General features: G+C 40.5%; 1 protein-coding gene across 1 annotated transcript in view; it reads right to left on the bottom strand.

The window, feature by feature from the left end:
* SDC3 (syndecan 3) overlaps positions 1 to 20,157 on the bottom strand; it is a 1,714,638-nt gene that overhangs the window by 1,244,358 nt on the left and 450,123 nt on the right. The window lies entirely within an intron of this gene.

Raw genomic sequence — 20,157 nt, 5'->3', positions numbered from 1 at the left:
AATAATACCTAGAAAGCCACTAAAGAACCTGGCTGGTTTCAGCTTTAGCTTCAGTCTGCAGAAGTTTCAGCAAGAATTTTGTCACGCTGCCTCAGTTTAAGTTTCACAGGGAAAAACACAGGTGTGTCATGCACAAAGCAGAATGCAAACGGCTCGACAACAGAATGTGTTTTATGGCTGATGGTCACCACATAGATGGGATATAATGAAAGGTATATTTTTATTGATTAGTTCTCAAGTCATAATAGTTGAATAGTTGACTATGACAGCTTGACCTAAAAGCTGGGATTCCAGACAGCTGCTAAATTTGCTGAAAACATAGTGCTAATCTGTGCAACGGCATCCTGAGAGATTCATCTAACTGTGTATTTGTTTCTCAGACTAGAAGACTACGGATTCTCTCCTACAACTTGTTGTAACACCCCTGAAACAGCACGACTGGAGGAGAACAGTACAGAACAGTAACGTGATATGATGTTAAGCAAGCATCTTGCGTTCCTAGTTAGGTGGCTGCTTACATTGCAGCTAACGACACCAATGTACAATCAGTAAAGCAGCAACAGCTGCTTAAACATCAAATCAGTTTTTTCATTTTCTTCTGCCCACCCCCCACCCCCAAAATAATAATGATAATAAGAAAAAAAAATCAAAGAGAGAGAATGGAAAAAACTCTTCCTTTCTGCTATCCCCAGCACTAGATAACAAGGGATAACAGACTTCAGCAACAGCCAAAAAGCATTATTATACTAACGCCAAAGTGTCTGAGAGCTGACAAAGGCAACTGCTTGACACTAAATATAAGTTAAGAAAAGTATTGTTGACAACTGCTACATCATCAGGTTAATCGGAAATTCTGTGACTAAGGGTTGGAGTGCAAAAACTACATTTATCTTTTTTTACTGATAAAAGCAGCTTGATGGTTTACGAAACTTACTGTATGCTGTAGGCCACTGATTGTCACTATATATTTGAGAGTATATAACACACATCTTATTTCTACTATGGCAACACGCTATGTGTTTTCAAACACCTTATGAAAATATACTGTTTTTCCTCTTCATAGTTAGACTAGTAACTTGGAGTCTGTTATAGAATTTAAGAATGGTACACAAAGCAATGCAAGAAAGTCAAAGAAGTGAAGTTTTCTCCTCAGATATTTACACAAATTTCAAAAGTTTGTGTTTTGGAGTTTGGATTACTATGTGTACCGCTGTAATGTTGCTAGAGGCAGACCTCTGCACCTGCAGCATTTGGAAATGAGGCTAGAAAAATTCAGGTGGTAATCTATTGTTGAGCAAATGTGCAGACCACAGCCTACATATATATCAGGAAAGTACAGTTGTGTACACTTACCATAAATGTAGATGTTCGAGTGTATTTACTGTTGCAGTCATCAGACTTGGGTTATCCTGCCAGGGGTAGCCCTCAGTCGGCCTGAATACCAGAGGCTTAGTATTTCTGCATCGGTTGCTGTCACTCCAGGACTGATGTCAGGTTGTCAGTCATATAAAATCAGGCAGCCGACAACATTACATCAGTTTTTCTTGCTCCAAATGTCAGGAGCCCCCCAAATAGGGAGCTAGGTTTTGGTGGAAGAACACCACCAGTAGAAAGCAAATACCAAAAATCCTTGTAGAGAGTGAGGAAGAGAGAGAGAGTAAGAGAGACAAGGGGAATGGAGTGTGGGAAACCAGAACTGCAACAGTGAATACACTCGAACCTCTACATTTATGGTAAGTGTACACAACTGTACTATGTTCTTTGTGTTTAACTGTTGCAGTCATCATACTTGGGTTGATTCCCAAAGCTGAAGTAAAGGGTGGAGGCAGTCAGGAAGTGGTGGTGTTGGCTAGTATGCCCTGCAAGACTGCAGTTGCAAAGCCTGCCTTGGATTTGGAAAATATAGGCAGGTGGTAATGCTTGGTGACAGTATGAACAGAACTCCATGTTGCAGCCTCCAGGATGTCTCTGGTAGGGACCCCTCTGAGGAAAGCTGCAGAGGTGGAGGTTGCCCTTGTGGAATGCGTCCTGACCCCCTGTGGGGTGGTTTTCTGTGGTGTTTGTAACAGAAATGGATATAGTGTGCTATCCATTTGGAGATGGTTTGTTTGGATATGGCCTAGGCCTCCGCCCCTGCTGTAAAGCTGACTAGCAACTGGTCAGTTTTCCTAAAGGGCTTAGTCCTATCCAGGTAAACTCTAAGTTGTCTGTGCACATCTAAAGAGTGCAGAATCCTTTCCCCCTTATTTTGAGACTTAGGGAAAAAGGTGGGCAAATGAAGAGTTTGGTTGAGAACCACACTGGACACCACTTTAGGCATGAAGGTTGGCTTAGTCCTGAGGGAAACCCTGTCAGCATGAAAAATGATGAAAGGCTCCACAGAAATTAGTGCTTGTAGCTCTGAAACTCTTCTAGCTGAAGTGATGGCCAGAAGCAAGGCTATTTTCCAAGGCAGGAATTTTAACTCTGCTGAAGCTGAAGGCTCAAAGGGGGGTAGTGTGAGCTTTTCCAGCACAAAGTTAAGGTCCCAAACTGGGGTAGGAGCTCTTCTGGGTGGCCTTAAATTGTTATCCCCTCTTAGGAACTTGGTGATGAGAGGGTGAGAAAAGAGAGGTGGCTCTGTGCTGTAATGAGCAGAGATGGCAGAGGCATGAATTTTTATAGAAGAGAAGGATAGGTCCCTGTGAAGTAAGTCTGCTAGGTAATCCAGGATGAGATGTAGGGAGGGCTGTGCTGCATCAGCTCCCTTAGCCTGGATCCAGGTGCAATACCTTTTCCACTTGTCAGCAGAGGATTTTCTAGTGCTGGGGCATTTGGCCTCATGTATAACATCCAGGACTTGCTTGCTTAGGCTGGCAACTGGAGGAGAGGTCAGGGAATAAGCCATGCTGCCAGGTTCAGGATCTGCAATTGTGGATGCATGAATTCTCCAGGGTCAGGAGATTGGGAATCTGAGGAAGGTGCCATGGAGGCAGGGGTGACAGACTGCACAGCAGTGGGTACCAGTGCTGGTGTGGCCAGTCTGGGGCAATCAAGATTGCTCTTGGTTTTTCCTCCCTTATTTTGAGTAGTACCCTTGTGAGTAGAGGTAGAGGGGGAAATGCATAGATCGAATGGTTTACCCATTGGAAGGATAGGGCATCCACTTTCCAGGCCTTGCTGTGAGGTTCCCTGGTGCAGAATTTTCTGAGCTGGTGATTGCTGTGGGAGGCAAATAGGTCCACCTTCGGGGTGCGCCATTTCTGAGTTACAAGGCTGAAGGTGCTGTGGTCTAGCTGCCACTCCTGTGGGTCTAGGAGTTTTCTGCTTACGTTGTCTACCAGAGAGTTTTGGGAGCCTGGTAGGAATTGTGCTAGCAGGTAAATTTGCATGGCTGAAGCCGTGTGCCAAAGGGTCATGGCTAGCCTGCAGAGGGGATAGGAGTGAGTTCCTCCCTGCTTGTTGACGGACCGCATCATTGTGGTGTTGTCTATTTTGATCAGTAGAGGCCCTGGGGATAGTAGAGGTCTAAAAGCAGTCAGAGAGTGCTGAACAGCTAGCATCTCTTTTTGGTTGATGTGCAGATGCATTTGATTTGGGCTCCAATGGTCCTGAATGCACCTGCCGTACAGGTGTGCACCTCAGGCATAATCTGATGCATCTGTGGTTAGAGTCTGGGTGGTGTGGGGTTGTGAAAAGGGAAGCCCATTGTTGTGGTTGCATGCTGCGGCCCACCAAAAAAAATCTTTCCTTAGACAAGATATCATAGGTATGATAGTTTCCAGGTCCTGAGAGTGTTGACACCAAAGGCTTTTTAAGTATCACTGACATTTCCTCATATGCAGTCTGGCATATGGAATGAGTAGAATGCAGAATGCCATGAACCCTAGCGCTTGCAGGATTTTCCTTGCAGATAACTGGGTTCTGGTGGTTAGTTGAGAGAAATAGCCTGTCAGGTAGGCTTGTTTTTCTGGAGTAAGGAATGCCATCTGGGAGGCTGTGTCCAGGCTTGCTCCCAGTAATACAATTTTTTGAGTGGGGACTAGTTTGGATTTCTTTTCATTTATAGTGTACCCCAGGGAGGTAAGTAGGTCCTTTACAAAGGTCAGGTGCTGTAATAGCTTTTCCTGACTGTCTACCTGAATCAGGCAGTCGTCTAGGTAGGGGTAAATTTGAATATTCCTTTGTCTGCAAAAAACAACGGCAGGAGCCAGGCATTTTGTGAAAACTCTGGGAGCAGTGGATAACTCAAAGGGAAGTGCAGAGAACTGAAAGTGCATAGATCCTGCCCTGAAACGTAGATATTTCCTGCAAGAATCCCTGATTGGGATGTGTAGATTGGCCTCTTTTAGGTCTAGGGTGGCTAACCAAGCATCCTTGGATAGCACAGGAAGAAGCTGCTGGAGGGTGAGCATTTTGAATTTTAGTATCACCAGGAAAGTATTTAGAATTGATAGATTGAGGATTAGGTGCCAGGTGCCCTCTTTTCTGGGTGCCAGGAAAAGCCTGGAATAGAAACCTTGGCCTATCTGGTCTGCAGGAACAGGCTGTATTGCCCTCATGGAGAGCAGGGAATGGACTTGGTTTTGTGCCTCAGCCAACTGGTTTGGAGGAAGATCTGGGAACCCTTTTGGGGTTGGCAGTGTGTGAAAATAAAATTTGTATCCCTAGGACAATATGTTGAGGACCCATCGGTCGTTGGTGATGGAAGCCCAGTTTTTTGCATGAGAGGTGAGTTTTCCTCCTAGGGGCACAAGCAGGTGGACAGAGGTAAGGGGTGGAGTTGTAAAGTCATTGTGAGTTCTTTCCATAAGGGGGTGGCTTAGCCCTCTCTGTTTTTGAAGTGGAGGAACTCCATTGCTTAGATCTCTGTATTCCCTGGGACTGCTGTTTGGGGGGTCTTCTTCCCCTTGGTCTTGTCTGAGCTGGCCTTAAGGGGGCTGGAAAGGACTAGTGCTTGGAGGAGCAATGCCTACTGAACCTCGGAGGCTGGACTTGCAAGAAGTTTTTAACTGTCTGCATAGATTTAGCTTTTTCTTCCATCTTTTTTAAGACCTCTTCTGCCTTGGTGCCAAACAAATTTTCTTTGTGCAATGGTGCGTCCAATAGTTTTGATTTGACATGGTCTGGCAAGGTTTGTTCCTTAAGCCAAGCATGCCTTCTAAGTACAGAACCTGTGACTGCTGCCCTGCGGGATGCTTCTAGGGCATCAAAGCCACATTGCAAGGTGTGCTTAGTAACTTGGTTTGCAGAATTCATAAGCTCCTGTAATTCTTTATTTTCTGCACAAGCAGGAAAGGAAGATATTTTTTGTTTAAGGAGTTCCATTGTATGTTGCTGGAATTTCAACATGTGGAACTGACAATTTAGTGCTCTAATGGCAAGAGTTGCAGAGGTGTATACGTTCTGAATAAAAAGCTCGGGAATCCCTGTCCGAAGGGGTGGGATTCTTGGTTGTGGTTGCTTTTATTCCTTTAGGTCCCTGGGAGATGACCTCTGGGTCCGCAGTAGGATTTTTGAAAATAAATTTGTGTGAGTCAGGGACTCTGTAGTACCTGTCAGGTTTCCTGGGAGCAGGTGGTAAGGTGTCAGGAGTTAAATTAGATTCCATGAAAACATCATCCACAACATCCAGGACAGGACGGATAGCTAAGGGTCTGTGCTGTGGTAAATCTAAAAATTCCCTACTTCTCTTTTTGAACTGAGTATAATCTTGACATTCCCAATGAAAATGTTCTCTCAAAGTATGTAGGGTTTCACCAAAAGAAAAATCCTCTGGAGGAGCGGCAGAGGGGATGGATTCCTCTGCATCTGAATCCCCATAAGCAGACAAGGACATGTCTTCATATTCTGAAACCTCAAAGTCATCGGACTCCTGGTCAGATAAAACTGCTGGGGACAAATCTCTTTTTCTTTTAGAAGGGGTAGCCTGGCTTCCCCTAATAAGCATGATAAGGTCTTCCGACATTTTAAGGATTTGAGATTGAAGCATGGAAGCAGGTGCTTGAGTTTGGGTCATCGTTTTTTTAGGTGTAGTTTGTACCCTGGGCCTTAGAAACTCTGTAGTTTTAGAAAGAACTAAAGACATGAAAGAAATCGTCGGTTTGTGTCGAATATCGGTAGTGCGAAGAACTTCCTTGGAAGCTGGTGCCTGCTCAGCGGCTCTGGATCCATCCAAGGTAGAGACATCCACAGGATCCTTAGTCAAAGAAGAGTCTCGCGGCATACCGGACTCTGAACAGCTCACAGTAGTGGCCTGCGAATCCACAGAAGTGGGCATCAGGGGCTGCGAAAGCGCCTCACTGAGTGCCGGCAAATTGGTGACTAGCTTAATGGAAGCATCACCAGCAGTTTTGGACCTGTGCGGTCTCTGTCTTTAGCCTTACGTTTTTTCGAAAGATTGGTAGTTGGATGGCTTACCAAAGCCATTTTGGAATATGGAGATCGAGAGCGAAAGTATTTAGCTACGATAAGGGCCCACCGATGTATAGTTCTGGCGTTGAACAAAGCACAAAACTGACAGCAAGGAACGTCTTGGTCTGGGCCTAAACATGTGACGCAGTAAGAATGGAAATCTCGGTGTGGTATTTGCTTTCACCAGGTGAGTCAATTGTTAACCTTTTCTGACATTGGTTAGAGCAAGAAGAAAGGATCCCCAGTGGGGTATTTAGTTTTAGAAGACTTCAACTTCAATTTCAAAAACGAAAAACTCAGGTAGTGGCTGACCGGCACTTGTGCGAAATGCTTCTGCTTCAGGCTCCTCAGCAAGAAAGACTGATGTAATGGCGTCGGCTGCCTGATTTTATACCACTGATGACCTGACGTTAGTCAGGAGAGACAGCAACCAATTCAGAAATACTAAGCCTGTGGTATTCGGGCCGACTGAGGGCTACCCCTGGCAGGATAACCCAAGTGTGATGACTGCAACGGTGAAACACGAAGAACATCAATACATTCAGGCAAAGAAATAGTGTATCTGGAGAAATCTTCAGTCAAAGCAATGGCACCAATTACCATTACAGTTATGATCTGAAAGGCTATCCAAAAAACAAGGACCATGCTAGTAGCTGACACATGGTGGATTGCCCATCTCTTCGTGAGACCAGCATCAACATTTAGCTATTTCAGAAAACACTGGAAGCAGCCAGACTTGACATACAGAAAATTCAGAGCTATGTCCCTTAAAGACCAGTTACCACAAGAGGGTTTCCAACACTGGCTCCATAAAAGACACTCTGTGATAACTACATACATAATCACAGTGAGAAATACTACAAGAAATTCACAAAACCACTATCCAATTCAGCATGATCCAAATCCATGGGCCCTTTTTGTTAGCAGGACTAAATGAATGAAAATAAGAAGAAGAAGATGCAAGAACCAGAAACGAAGACATCAGCGTTCATGACAAGTTAAGAAAACAGGCCAGCAAAAGACGCAGTCGCAGCAGCAGCTCAATGCTCAGGCGAATTTAAGAAATTAAATATAAATGTTGGCAGGACAAGGATAATGATACTTAACGCTAAGAAACATGACTACAAGGCCTAGTTACTGACAAAGCTCCATGCCCAAAGGAAAGTGAAGATATTCAGGCTGGGTAGAAGGACTATTATAAATCAGGCCTACAACTAAACCTGCCTAGTTAAATAGACAAAAAGGTTATTAACTGGGATCTTTAACATTGATACGGTGGTGACTAAATTAGTGAGATATGAAATTCTAAAAAAAAAAAATTCAATGAAAAAGCAATTTGGTTAAGAAGACTAAGCAGCTGTACCCTCAGATAAGCCAAGGGATACAGTACCAAGTACCGAGAAGTTATCGAAATGGGTACACATTTATAACAAATGTATGTACGTATGTATTTGTCTGTTTGCTTACAATCCTTAAAGCAGTACTACATAAGGATGTTTCAAATTATGTCTGGAGCATTCCTTTCATTGGTCTTCCAAACTATCACAGCCCCAAGCTTCAACATCCATCTCTCATGGAATTTACATAGCAGTATAATTGTCTTTCAGTAAAGCTGTGAAGTTTCCGGCTTCCCCTATTTGTATACGACCACCAAACAGTGATTTAAAGGAGTCTATCCTAGGCTGTTCTTATGTGTAATCCATCCTTGGCAGCCAATATACATACCTCCACCACCCTCCACCAGCCATCTCCATTGTCTGGTTATGATCCCAGTTAGTTCTAATTTATTTGGTGTATGTTAATAAGGAGACAGTCTTCCTCGTATTCCCCCCTATTCTATCTGATAGTGGTACCTCACAAGTTATCTTTGGTAGTGCTGGTCTATGGAATAGTTGACTCCACAGTGTTCTTCCAAGTCTCCTCATATGCTTGTCCTAGTGTCAGCATAGTCACCCGGTGTCCTCTCAGAAAATGTTATGTAGCAGCTAGTGGCTCCACAGCACCTTACACTAGAGGGATGCATCCTAGGCAGCCCAAATGACAGGGCCTCAGCTCAAAAGTGGAAGCCCAATATGACATGGGGAGCCAGTGCTAGAAAGATATGACTGTAGCCACCATAGCCAGTAGTGGTAGCCCTTGTCAGTGCATAGAGGGAAGCATGCATGCATGCACAGTTGGGCCTTGCAGTGATGCAAATGCTCAGGTCATCAACAGAGGCAGAAAAAGGATGCTAAATGAAAAAATAAATGCTTTCATTACCAGGATACTAATGAGAGCATGAAGCTGTCTGGACAATGGACAGTACCTCCCCTCCCCGGACAGTGCAAAGTCTGATCCAGGGGAGGCTTGATAGTCAGTAGGCCAATGGCTCTAAAGCAACCCTCCCCACCCACTCTCAACTCTGTCCTAGTTCCCTTCAAATGGACTGGAGGCAAAATGTTAGCTTCTGGAATGCTAAGTCCCTGAAAAGGCAGCTATGTTACAAACCTCCTATTGATAGTTCTGATTCTGTTACCAGGTTTGATAAGTCTGGGATGTTCCCTTGTTGGTCCTGCAAAGCCTGTATTTACATCACTATAACTGAGTCTTTCTGTCACCCCCAGACTGGCTCTGTTTACAGATTTAAACTGAGAGCTGATTGTAAAACTCAGAATTTAGCATATCTTGCTACTTGCACTAAGTGCTCTCATTTTTATGTAGGCAAGACTAATATGCTGTTTAAAGATAGAATACCAAAGCATCTTAGTGATATTAGGTTGAAAAATTCAACTGATGCTCTTGCTAAGCACATCATGGATTGCCCAGGAAATTGTTTTACATTCTTGGCTATACAACTGGTACTTAAGGACAAAAGGGGAGGTGACATCGTGCATAGCACAGAGATGGCCAAGGTGAGATGGATAGTGAAGAATGAGCTTGTCCAATGAGAGCAAGCAAATTGCTTGATTAATTTTCCTATTAAGAACTTATGTTGTAAGATCCTGATTGACTGGATTGTTAATACCTGTTATAGTCTCTTCTTTTTTAGGGCTTGCCTTTGTGTTAGAGTAGTAAATCTGATGAAGGGCTGATAGCCTGAAAGCGCTTATCTGTTCTGTTTTCTTGTTTTCTTGTTAGTGGTTTTAAACTGGCCTTGGCTATGTTGACTGTATTGTTTTTTTCTGTTTCTGCAAAACTTGTTTAGTCATGGTGACCCAGTGACTTAATTCTTTAACAGCGTATGATAAGTCACAGTTTTGCTCTTTTCTGTTGGGTCCAGCGGCATCATGTAAGGGGGATGCACAGATATTTTCACAGTAGGCTCTTGCTACGGTCGCTACGGATTGATGGTCATCCTCCAGAACAGTTGACACCACCCTAGTATATCTCACTGGCTTTTGACTCCATCGGACATACTACCTCCATGGACAGTGCCACCTGACTTACCTGTTGGCTTTAGCACCTGATTACACAAATGTAGCAGTAGCCTTTCTTGACTGGCTGTGTACCCTCCATTATCAATTTCCAGTTTGCCAGCCCTTAGAAGATGATAACTAGCTAGAAGTGCGCAGTGGCAGCCCTCCCTTTGGATGCTTCCTTATTGGCAGGAGATGCCCTTTGGATATCAGCTGTTGCAAATAAGTCTGGATTCACAGACTAAAGTGCATCTCATTCATCACAAAAATTAATAAAAGGCTGCAGTTTGTGTAAATATATGTTAATTTATATACATTACAGTACAGACCATCCATTGCTGAGTCCAGGTTTGCAGCCTTCAATCCAATGTAAACCACCAGTTCTACAGATTACCTGCACAAAGTAATCATTCATTTATTCTCTAATTACCTGCTTAATCAATTTCGGGGTCACAAGGGAGTCAGAAACTGTCCTGCCACCTTGTCCCAAACCATCACAGTATGGACACTCACATGCACACATACACATGCATGTATATACACTAGCACACACACACACACACACACACACACACACACACACACACACACACACACACACACACACCATCATAATAATTAGCCTCCACACCCATCCACCCTGAAGCCTAAACATTTCCTAACAGCAGAAGTCATGATTATTCAGCATAAAACTGAAAACATAATGCCTTCCTCTGAAAAAGAGGTTTAAACTTGTCAGGATTGATGAGTGCTAAACCTTAACCAAAATAGTGTAAGGCTAAGCAGAGAAGGAAGTTAGAAAAGCCCACCTGTTAGACGTAAATGATGGAAAAGTAAAAATGGTAAACAATCTACTTTCAGAAACAGAACAATTAAAATTGTGATCCTACTGAATAAGTATGCCCAGTTCCACTCATGGACAATCACCTCAGTGTCCAAAGATGACTGACCAATTAGTTTCACAACATTCTTGTCACATATTTTTTCTCATTAGTTAATTATTATGCACTGCAAAAACTCCATTTGTGAGATAAACATTTTACAACAAATGTTACAGCTGCACAGAAAATTGGCTGAAGATTTCTAATAAATGTGAATTGTGAGTCTGAATTAGTGTTCTTCTTTACTACAGTTCTTTCAAATCACTACTTTCAATGTTGATTGCTCAGTTTTAATTAGTGCAACAGGGTTTTTATAATGTCTATGTTTGCAGTTTTCTCCAGTACTGGTATTAGACAACACAAACTGCATTTTTCAAATTTTAAACATTTAAATGTTAAAATTCTAAAAGTCAGTTCAGCTTTACTACAAACTAATAAGCTGTTTCCTGTACCTAAGAGTACAGGGTAAGTAGGTTCTTTCCACTTCCACGTGCCTACTGTGATACCCTGAGCTAACTTTTCCTATTTATACTACTTTTTTTTTTCTTTTTAATGTTGATAGAGTTCTGTGGGCTGGACATTTATTCCGTGAAGAAAAACTCTCCAAAGTGCGTCTTACAGGTTGACAGGAATACTTTCTAGGTAGTAAAGATACTTTGTGCAAATACCTTGAGACTTACTAAACTATGAGGCAGTTTCATTGGCCACCATATAATACCTCATGGTTTCATACTCTTTACTTCTGCTTGATGTTGCGATTCATGTCAGACTTGCAAAAACTTTCCAAAGTCTGTGAGTTTTCAAAATGCTAAATTGATGAAAAAAGGCTTTGTTTTACTGTATTAAGCCACTAGCCATTTTGCACAGGAATGGGCATTGCCAGAGTGATTGACATGCCTAATGGCTGTGATGTAGTATGCAAATGATGCAAGACTGACATGCCATGCAGATTTCCCCGTGACATCATGTATACATAGCTTGCTGAGTAACACATTTGAGTTGATGGTGTTCCTGACTGTGAGGTTACAAATTCTTGCTATGTATTGTTACAGAAGTAATGAAAGTGTAGTATATAGTCTTCCAACAGTTGAGATTTGACATCACTCTAACCTTTCTTTTGTGTGCCTTGACATAAAAACCTTGTTAAGCTGTGTAGTAACAGTAACAAAATTTTTTTTTTGCTTCCACCATTTCACATACAAAATAAAAACATAGGAAATATAAGGGATGGTTAGTTAAGTTTCTAGTACATTTGTCACTTGACTTCCTAAAAAGACAGATAACTTAAAAAACTGTGTAAATAATTTTGCCTGGCATTGGCATGTAATGCAATGCTGAATAGTGACTTCAAAGTAAGGTGAAGCTGCAGGTTAGCAATTGAAAAGGTGGGGCGGGGGACTCAAAGTGATTGAAGCTACATCGTGGCAGGATAAACCTTGACTACTGTTGAAATATTAAGTAAATATTTTTCTTGTTTATCTGTAGCTTCCTAGAGAGACAGCTGTATATAATGTCAAAAAATGCTTAAATATTTTTTTATATCGTCATGCAATGCAGGTGTGGCTGGTATCAGGCAACAGCACAGCTAAGTGTCAGCACACTGTTTGGATGACCCCAATCCACTCATTTCTCCCAATACCTGTGTTGCACATCTAGCCACAGTCTGTAAAAATCCTTGGCAGAATCCCTAAACTGAGCAATTCTGTGACAGCAATAATATTAACTGCCACATGAAGCACTAATTGACCTTCTATTGAACTAGGGGGGGGGACAAAAAGAGACACCTCTCTCTCCATTAGCAGTAATGACTACAGAGAATACTTACTTAACCACCTGCATTAAAAAGTGAAAACAAAGTTACAGATTACAATACAATACAGTATGCAAGAGGTAGATATGCATTTTACCCAGGTGTTAAGATGTACCAGATGGCACAATCTATCTACAGAGCTGCTTATGGGAGCAGTGAGAACAGAGTAGCAAGCAGTCTGATTTCAGCTTTCCCTTTGCATTTTTTATTTATATATTTATTTATTTATTTAACATTTGTTAACCGGGAAAGTCTGACTTAGAACAAAGCCAATTTTCAGCGGAGGCCCGGGGAGAAAGGCTCCAGATGCATGTCTTTGTAACGTGGGAGGAAACCGGAGAACCCAGAGGAAACCCACATGAATGCAGCGAGGACATGCAGACTCCACACAGAAGGCACCCCAGCCGAGAATCGAACCAGATAACCTCTTGCTGTGAGGCGACAACACTACCACTGCACCACTGCGCCGTCCTTTATTTTCAATATACTACTTAAAATAGTTTGCCCTGTCTCTGTTTAGTGAATTAGTGAATTAACAAGTTGGCAGTACCGCCTTGCTTCTCCGGATGAATATTCATGCGGACAGGTGAAACCTCACAATGTTTATTCATGACTGTAGTATAACGTCAACCTACTGCTAGGTGTTGGGTGGGGTTTGGCGGCAGTTGCTACTGCGCATCTGCTGGTTTAATACAGTAAAACAAAGCCAAAAAAATTACCTTCTTCTTTGTACTGTGGTCATATAAGACATGGACACATTGGTCACAAAAAAGGCCTAGAAGACATCCTCCTATTCTGAAGACTATAATAAATAAGGAAAATAAGGAACTGACTATGAAGATTGAGTGAAGATAGGTGAAGGCTGCCAGCCTAGCCAGATAAAATTTTGTAAATAATTCTGTCATCTGTAAATATTAATGTAAACCACCGGCTTGTTGTCTTAAATGGTAAAAATAGTGTTACATGTGGAACTGGAAAAAATGTAACAACAGTGCACTTTACTGACAAAGTAAAGCATGCTGCAACCCTATGATGTTAGGACTCAGAGCCAGTGAGTCTAGAGTGGGGCATCCTGCTTACTGTTTTAAGGCCAAAATTTGCATGCATAAATGTTCTATATTGCTCTGGTTTCTGCCCAGAAATGAAGAATGTAAATGTAGTTTCTGTTAGCCTGGGAACCCAGGGAAGTGTGAAGAATGATGTACTGTAACCCAGGGAAGTGTGAAAATGATGTAATGTAAACCAGGAATGTGATTTTAAAAACAGAGAGAATCAGAGAGCATTAAGCATTTTTGTCTTGACCATCCAACTCATTAGCACTGTCTTGCTCTATATGTAAGTTTATCTTAGAACTTGTGTTTTCTCTTAGAAATAGCTAGAAACTAGAAAGATTAGACTAAGTGTTTTTCTGTGATGTCAGAACTGTACTACTGAATTATTTTAAGTATTTCTGTGTGATCCCTGAACTCTTGACTAGCACTGTGTAGTAAAAAAGTATTGTCTTGTGTTTTGACTATTTGTTATTAAATATTTTTAAACCCTTTCAACTGTGGCTGTTTTTGTAGAAATAATTTAAGCTCTTTAGAGTACTTGCATGCCTTTGGTTAAATTGTACAAAGCTTTAGCCCTGGGCTATACTACCAATTTGATAATAATATTGCACAGTAATAATTAGACACCCTTTTAAGTGTCTTTGAGTAGCTGATAAATATTAGTGGGTGGTGACAGCTGGTACTACCGTATAGTCTGGGAAAAAGGGGCACAGCTGGAGAACCTGTGCCAGCCTTCCCCATGAGTGTCTGTGTGCTTGTATAAACTCTTCTCAAAGTGTGTGTGTGTGTGTGTGTGTGTGTGTGTGTGTGTGTGTGTGTGTGTGTGTGTGTGTGTGTGTGTGTGTGTGTGTGTGTGTGTGTGTGTGTGTGTGTGTGTGTGTGTGTGTGTGTGTGTGTGTGTGTGTGTGTGTGTGTGTGTGTGTGTGTGTGTGTGTGTGTGCGTGTGTGTGTGTGTGTGAGCTACTTGGGCAGGTGCACGAAGTACTGGTTGGACAGAAAAGGTGCTGGAGGTTTTAGCTTGCCCACTAGGCTGAGATCTGGACCCTATAGCTGTGCCAGTGGGGAGTCTTATTGGGGACCTGGAGAGCAAGGGAGTGACCAGCCCTGGACTGATTGTGATCTCTGTGTGCTCTTAAGGGAAATTGCACTTTACTGTGTGTATTTGTTATCCTTTCCTCATATATGAGACGCTCCTCACTGATGTTAGTGGTGAGGATTGAGGATCCTTGATTGCTGGGCCAGGGCACGGGCGTCACACTGACAAAAAGAAAAAATGAATATATATCAATGAAGAACTGATTAGCAGAGAAATGAAAGAAGAAACACATTCTGAGGTGCTGTTCACAGAACTGTACAAAGAATGTTTCTGAGTTTCTTTGTATAGCCCTAACATTGTGACACCTGTCTAGCGATGGGGGCCATCAACAAAATGACCAATCCATATAGAGTAAATAGTACAAAAATATACTGAAGACTGCCAGTATATACATTGTAAAGGAAATGTGGTAAGGGTATGCTATATGTGGACAGAGTTTATTCCAATGTTAGTCATCAAGATATTACAACATGCCCTAAAAGTCCCAGGTGGCTGACTCAAGGTACCATAACAATATGGTGAATATAACAAAACATACATGTACACACTTTCCTCATTAAATTACTCCCAGAGTTTTTACACAAAAGAGTACCCGTACACTCCTTGTTTTCTACATATACTATAATTATATCATACTTTTGTTGTCTTATTTGTTTATTTCATATCTTTATTCTGTCATTGATTGGAGGTCATTACTTCCTCAGGGCACCACTGAAAATTAGCTTTCCCAGATGCATATTCATGATCAATCACTGTAAAGAAATGAATGAATCTGTGAATGAATTAGGTATCCATGACAGATGGTGATGCAGCAGGAATAATGGAATGACAGTAATCATTTGCTGTGACTATACTAATTCTTTACTTTCTTTAATACTTCACTTTCTCTATTAAATTATATGTATAGAAAACATTAAATGTTAATAATGCCAAAACAGTTCTCATGGAACAACGTCAAGACAACTATCATATCACACACAGCTTACATTGTGTTTTTTTTATTCATATAGATTAAGGACAGTTTTCAATAGCATAACTGCTTAGAGTCACATATTTTTGAAAACTGTGTTTTAAAGTTGCCATTCTCTCCTTCCAAATTTACCAAACAAAGAAAGGAAAGACCCACAGTGTGGTGACCTTGGAACTGTTAATCCAGTTTAGCAATGGTTGTGGTGTGGTTTGCTTCACCCCTGAGAAAACATTATTTTCCTGTTGATGTTTGTTAACTTTGTGCATTCATGAAGTACTTTTTGCACATTTCTCCAAGATCCATTTCATAAGTCGTCATCTAATTTAAAAGGTAAAAAAGAAACTGTACCATTGATACCCACACTGCATCTGAAATGAGCTATCTTTGCATTTATGTTGGCTTCCCTGTTACTAAATTTCTAATAAGAGAATTTGCCATCAGAGAAGAAAGTATCAATGCACATTCTCACTCTTCATGTGCACGTGCTCACACGTGCACATACAAACACATGTACATGCAAAGGAAAACATACAGTTATATATGACCCCTTTTTCACAGATTATGAAGAGATTATGAACAGACAAGAAGAAACATACCTTAGCCAATGATGTCAGCTCCTGCTTCATAAACTAACATAAGTGAGAAATTAAAAAAAAAACTTTTAGTACAAGACCAGATCAGTGGATCAAAGAATTTCATAGGGCATGTAATTCAATCTCGCCAGCACATAGAGGATAAAACCTAAAAAACAAATGCCTTCCCCAGACATTGCTTCAGGCCGTGGATTTGATCAGTTTTCTTGGCAAGCAGGAAGAATGTGTTACATCAATATCTACTGACCGAAAATGCTACACTGAGTTATCTGCATGTTTATAATTTTATTGTTTACATATTAAAAGACCTCAAAGCTCTTGTGGGTTGGGGGCATTGCCATGTATCTATTTTTCATTGTTTCACTGACTAAACAGGAATCCCAAAAACATTCAGTAAAGCACTTAATAAATAGTAAATCACCAGAACTACTTCTTGTAATTAAAAGAAAGTGTCGCTGGCTTTTCTTTCTCATAACATCCTCCTCACAACATAAACCAGAGTCAAGAGAAACTGTCAACATTTGTTCATCCCACAGCAAACCTATATAAACTCCTTAACAATTTGACATAATAAACTCCTTCCCTTCTCAAAGAAGGTCAGCTAATTCCTTCCACTAAAATGTTCCCTGGCATCAAAAGTCTTTGTACAAACAAAGTCAAAGCATAGGTGTACTGGCGAAGACAATCAAAACAAAACTAGGTACATCAATGCATAGAAAAATGGCAAGCACCAATCCCAGGAATAGAAGTGCAAAAATGTATTTTTATTTAACATTTGTTTCCTGGGCAAGTCCGATTGAGACAGAGCACATTTTCAGGGAGGCCCAGGGAGAAATGTTCCAGATACATGTCTTTGGAATGTGGGAGAAAACAGAAGCACCCACAGAAAACCTACGCAAATGCAGAGACGACATGCAGACTCTGCACAAAAGCTAACCTGTACACCACTGTGCCACCCAACAAATTTATTTAGCTCCAGAATGACCACAGCATAAATACAACTCAATGAGTTTAAGCAAACATATTAAGAAAACAAAAAGCTTTCCATCCCACTAACCAATGAATAGGGACTTAATCAGAACTTATCCCAGTCTATGTGATTAGCATTTATATTAAACCTCTCATCAGTCACATGACCAAAAAAAAATTAATTAAAATTAAAAACACATGAAGTGTATTAAATAAGTGCTCCAGAACCTATCCAATTTAAAACACTATTACAAAATTGTAAACGACATTCACAAAATGTATTCATTACAAAAAACAATGAATTTAAAAAACAATTCATTTTAAAAGTAAATATTAATAGATAAATATGTGCAACTACTAGTAATCTTTTATAATCTCAGGAATAAAACCAGTTTATAACTTGACTGCCCTTTGATTTAAAATAGGCATCACTGAAGCATAGCCATTTAAACCCAGGGAGTTGGTGGTGTCTCAACTTTAGCTGCCAAAGCAGTTCCTTATATTCTATTTTTGTCTTCCCATGCACCACCCCTGGGATTAGGTACAATTTTCTCTAAGATAACAAACAAAAACTGCTTGAATGTTCCTCAAATGAACACTGTCAATGCTTTTTGAAAAGGGATTTACTTTTATTCCTACTGCTAAACATATTACAGATTCGCTAACTGAATACATTTGCTTAAACTCATTGACTTCTGTTTGTGTTGTGGTCATTCTTGGAGTTAAATAAATTTATTTTTGCACTTTCATTACTGGAATTGGTGCTTGCCATTTTCCTATGTATTGGCATATCCAAAGTCTTTGGCATATGTTCTAAAATCAAGTGAGGACCCTTGTAAATATGGCTGCAATAAGGACAGAAACCATAGACAACTGGGGCTAATGCCAATCTACATCCATTTTCCCTACAAAAACACAAATTAATCAGTAGAGAACCTCATATGATTCAGTTCTTGTTTTACCAACACAGCTTGACATAATATCTTCAGAAATACTTCCACTATACCCCCCTTCCCGACAGATAAGTCTCCTAATCCTCTCTATCAGCCCTCATGAAAAAGAACTTAAGATTAACAATGGCAGTGGCTCAACAGGTAAGGCACTTCCCTTTGATGCTGAAAGATCAGAAGGCTACGGGCTTTTTCCCACTTCAGGTGACTGGATTTATTTTCAAATGCTGACAAAAACTGTTTTCTTTTTATTCTAAGGGTTCAATGACTGTGTGAACGGTAGTGCTTTTTAATCTAAGGGTTCATTGGCTGTGTGAATGGTAGTACAAAATGGTCAGCTCTCATTTCTAGGTGGCTGGAAAAGGCGGGGAAGGGGGAGTAATCCTGATGTTATAATTTGCGGGTCCTATAAGAAATACGTATGGTGGCCTGAGCAGTTATGGTCAGCCAGGCGGCTTTACATCATAACAGACAGTGTTTTTCGTGGGAGTCTAAGTGAGATAACCCTACAGTTCTTATTAGGGGCAGTTTGCCACGTATTACCAGGGTGTGAGGTTTGCACCATGACAACTGGAAGTGCCTATTCTCTTTTAAAAACCAGTAGGCTTCATCTGCTGGCATCAAATGGAGGTAATAAACCTAAAATAAACTCTGAGTTGTAACTATGCCTTGTCTGACGGTAAACTTTGTATTGAGTCACTACAGAACAATTGTATCTGTTTGTATCTAAATATCTTAAGAACTATTTATGTAGTGTCTTTGTAAAAAATTGTTTTGTCATGTATATCTCAAATGTATTTGCTAGAGGTTTTCTCCCCAAGCTTTTGCTAAAAATGGACTTTGCCCAATTTTACTTTCCCAGTCAACAAAGACAAATAAATAAACTTTCAATATGATTTTTAAAGGAAACAGTATAATCAATATAGAGCTTATATTTTACATTTCTAAGAATTTTGGCTTCATTAATACTTAGGGTATTCCAAATGTTTTACTAATGTCTTCCTAGTTGCTTAAAATTAGCTTGTTGCAAGGTAACAAGTAAAATAGTTTTGATGAATTCCTTCTGTAGTTTTTTCTGTAAATTGCTGAGTGTCTTAGCCTCATTAAGACAAGATAATATCAACTGAGGACATGATAATACCTGGTCTAGGAAGGGCCTTGACAAGGTCACTAATAAATAATAAGAACAATATTAGACCTAATGCCAGAGGTACTTCACAGGACAGAATGCCAGCATCAAGGCTTTGAGAACTATAGACAATTTTGAAGGGTCTACAACAACAATAAACTGGCTGGTCCATTGACAAAAGGATAGTTTGTCCAGCTTAGATAGGAGTAAACTATAGATAACAATTTCAAAGACCCTTTAAAGTTCAGCTTTCCCCATATTTCAGTAAATGTGTCAGTTATAGAAGAGAAGAGATAGCTGTAAAGATATTGTAATGCTGTGACAGAGTAGAATATCCGCATGCTCCATAACTGTGAATATATATATATATATATATATATATATATATACATATATATATATATATATATATATATATATATATATATATATATAAAGAGAGAGAGAGTCTTTTTATTTTTTAAATCTGTGCTAGAGGAGTTAATTTGTCAACATACCTGTAACCATTTAACCATTTGGTAGTGTAAAGCAGAAGTGTTATCGAGACATATTTAAACAAAGAAAGGGCAAGAACTCCAGACATGAGGGAGAGATTAAACATGAGGACAAAGAGGTTTGACAGTAATGGGCACAATAAACTTAAAAAGGTTGGATGTTTGTTAGGTTTTCTTGAGTAGAGATTAAGGGGTGTTCCATTAGCATTCAAACTTCTTCAAGAAAGACAACTATGAGGTGTGTTAACAGGCGTTACGATAAAGAGGAGGAAGGCGACATGTAACATGAAAAGGTATGGAGCTGCTCTTACAAATATGTTTCTATATAAGGTTTACTTGACAGAGGAAATTGACTTTAATTGACATGACATTCCAGTAATGCCTGTAATGACTTTCCAAAGATTTTGGCTGTTTGGCATAAACCT

The sequence above is a fragment of the Protopterus annectens genome, chromosome 1.part1 (genome assembly GCF_019279795.1).
Source record: "Protopterus annectens isolate FY-2018-M chromosome 1.part1, PAN1.0, whole genome shotgun sequence".
NCBI lineage: Eukaryota > Metazoa > Chordata > Ceratodontiformes > Protopteridae > Protopterus > Protopterus annectens.
This window is presented reverse-complemented; position numbering and strand designations above follow the sequence as displayed.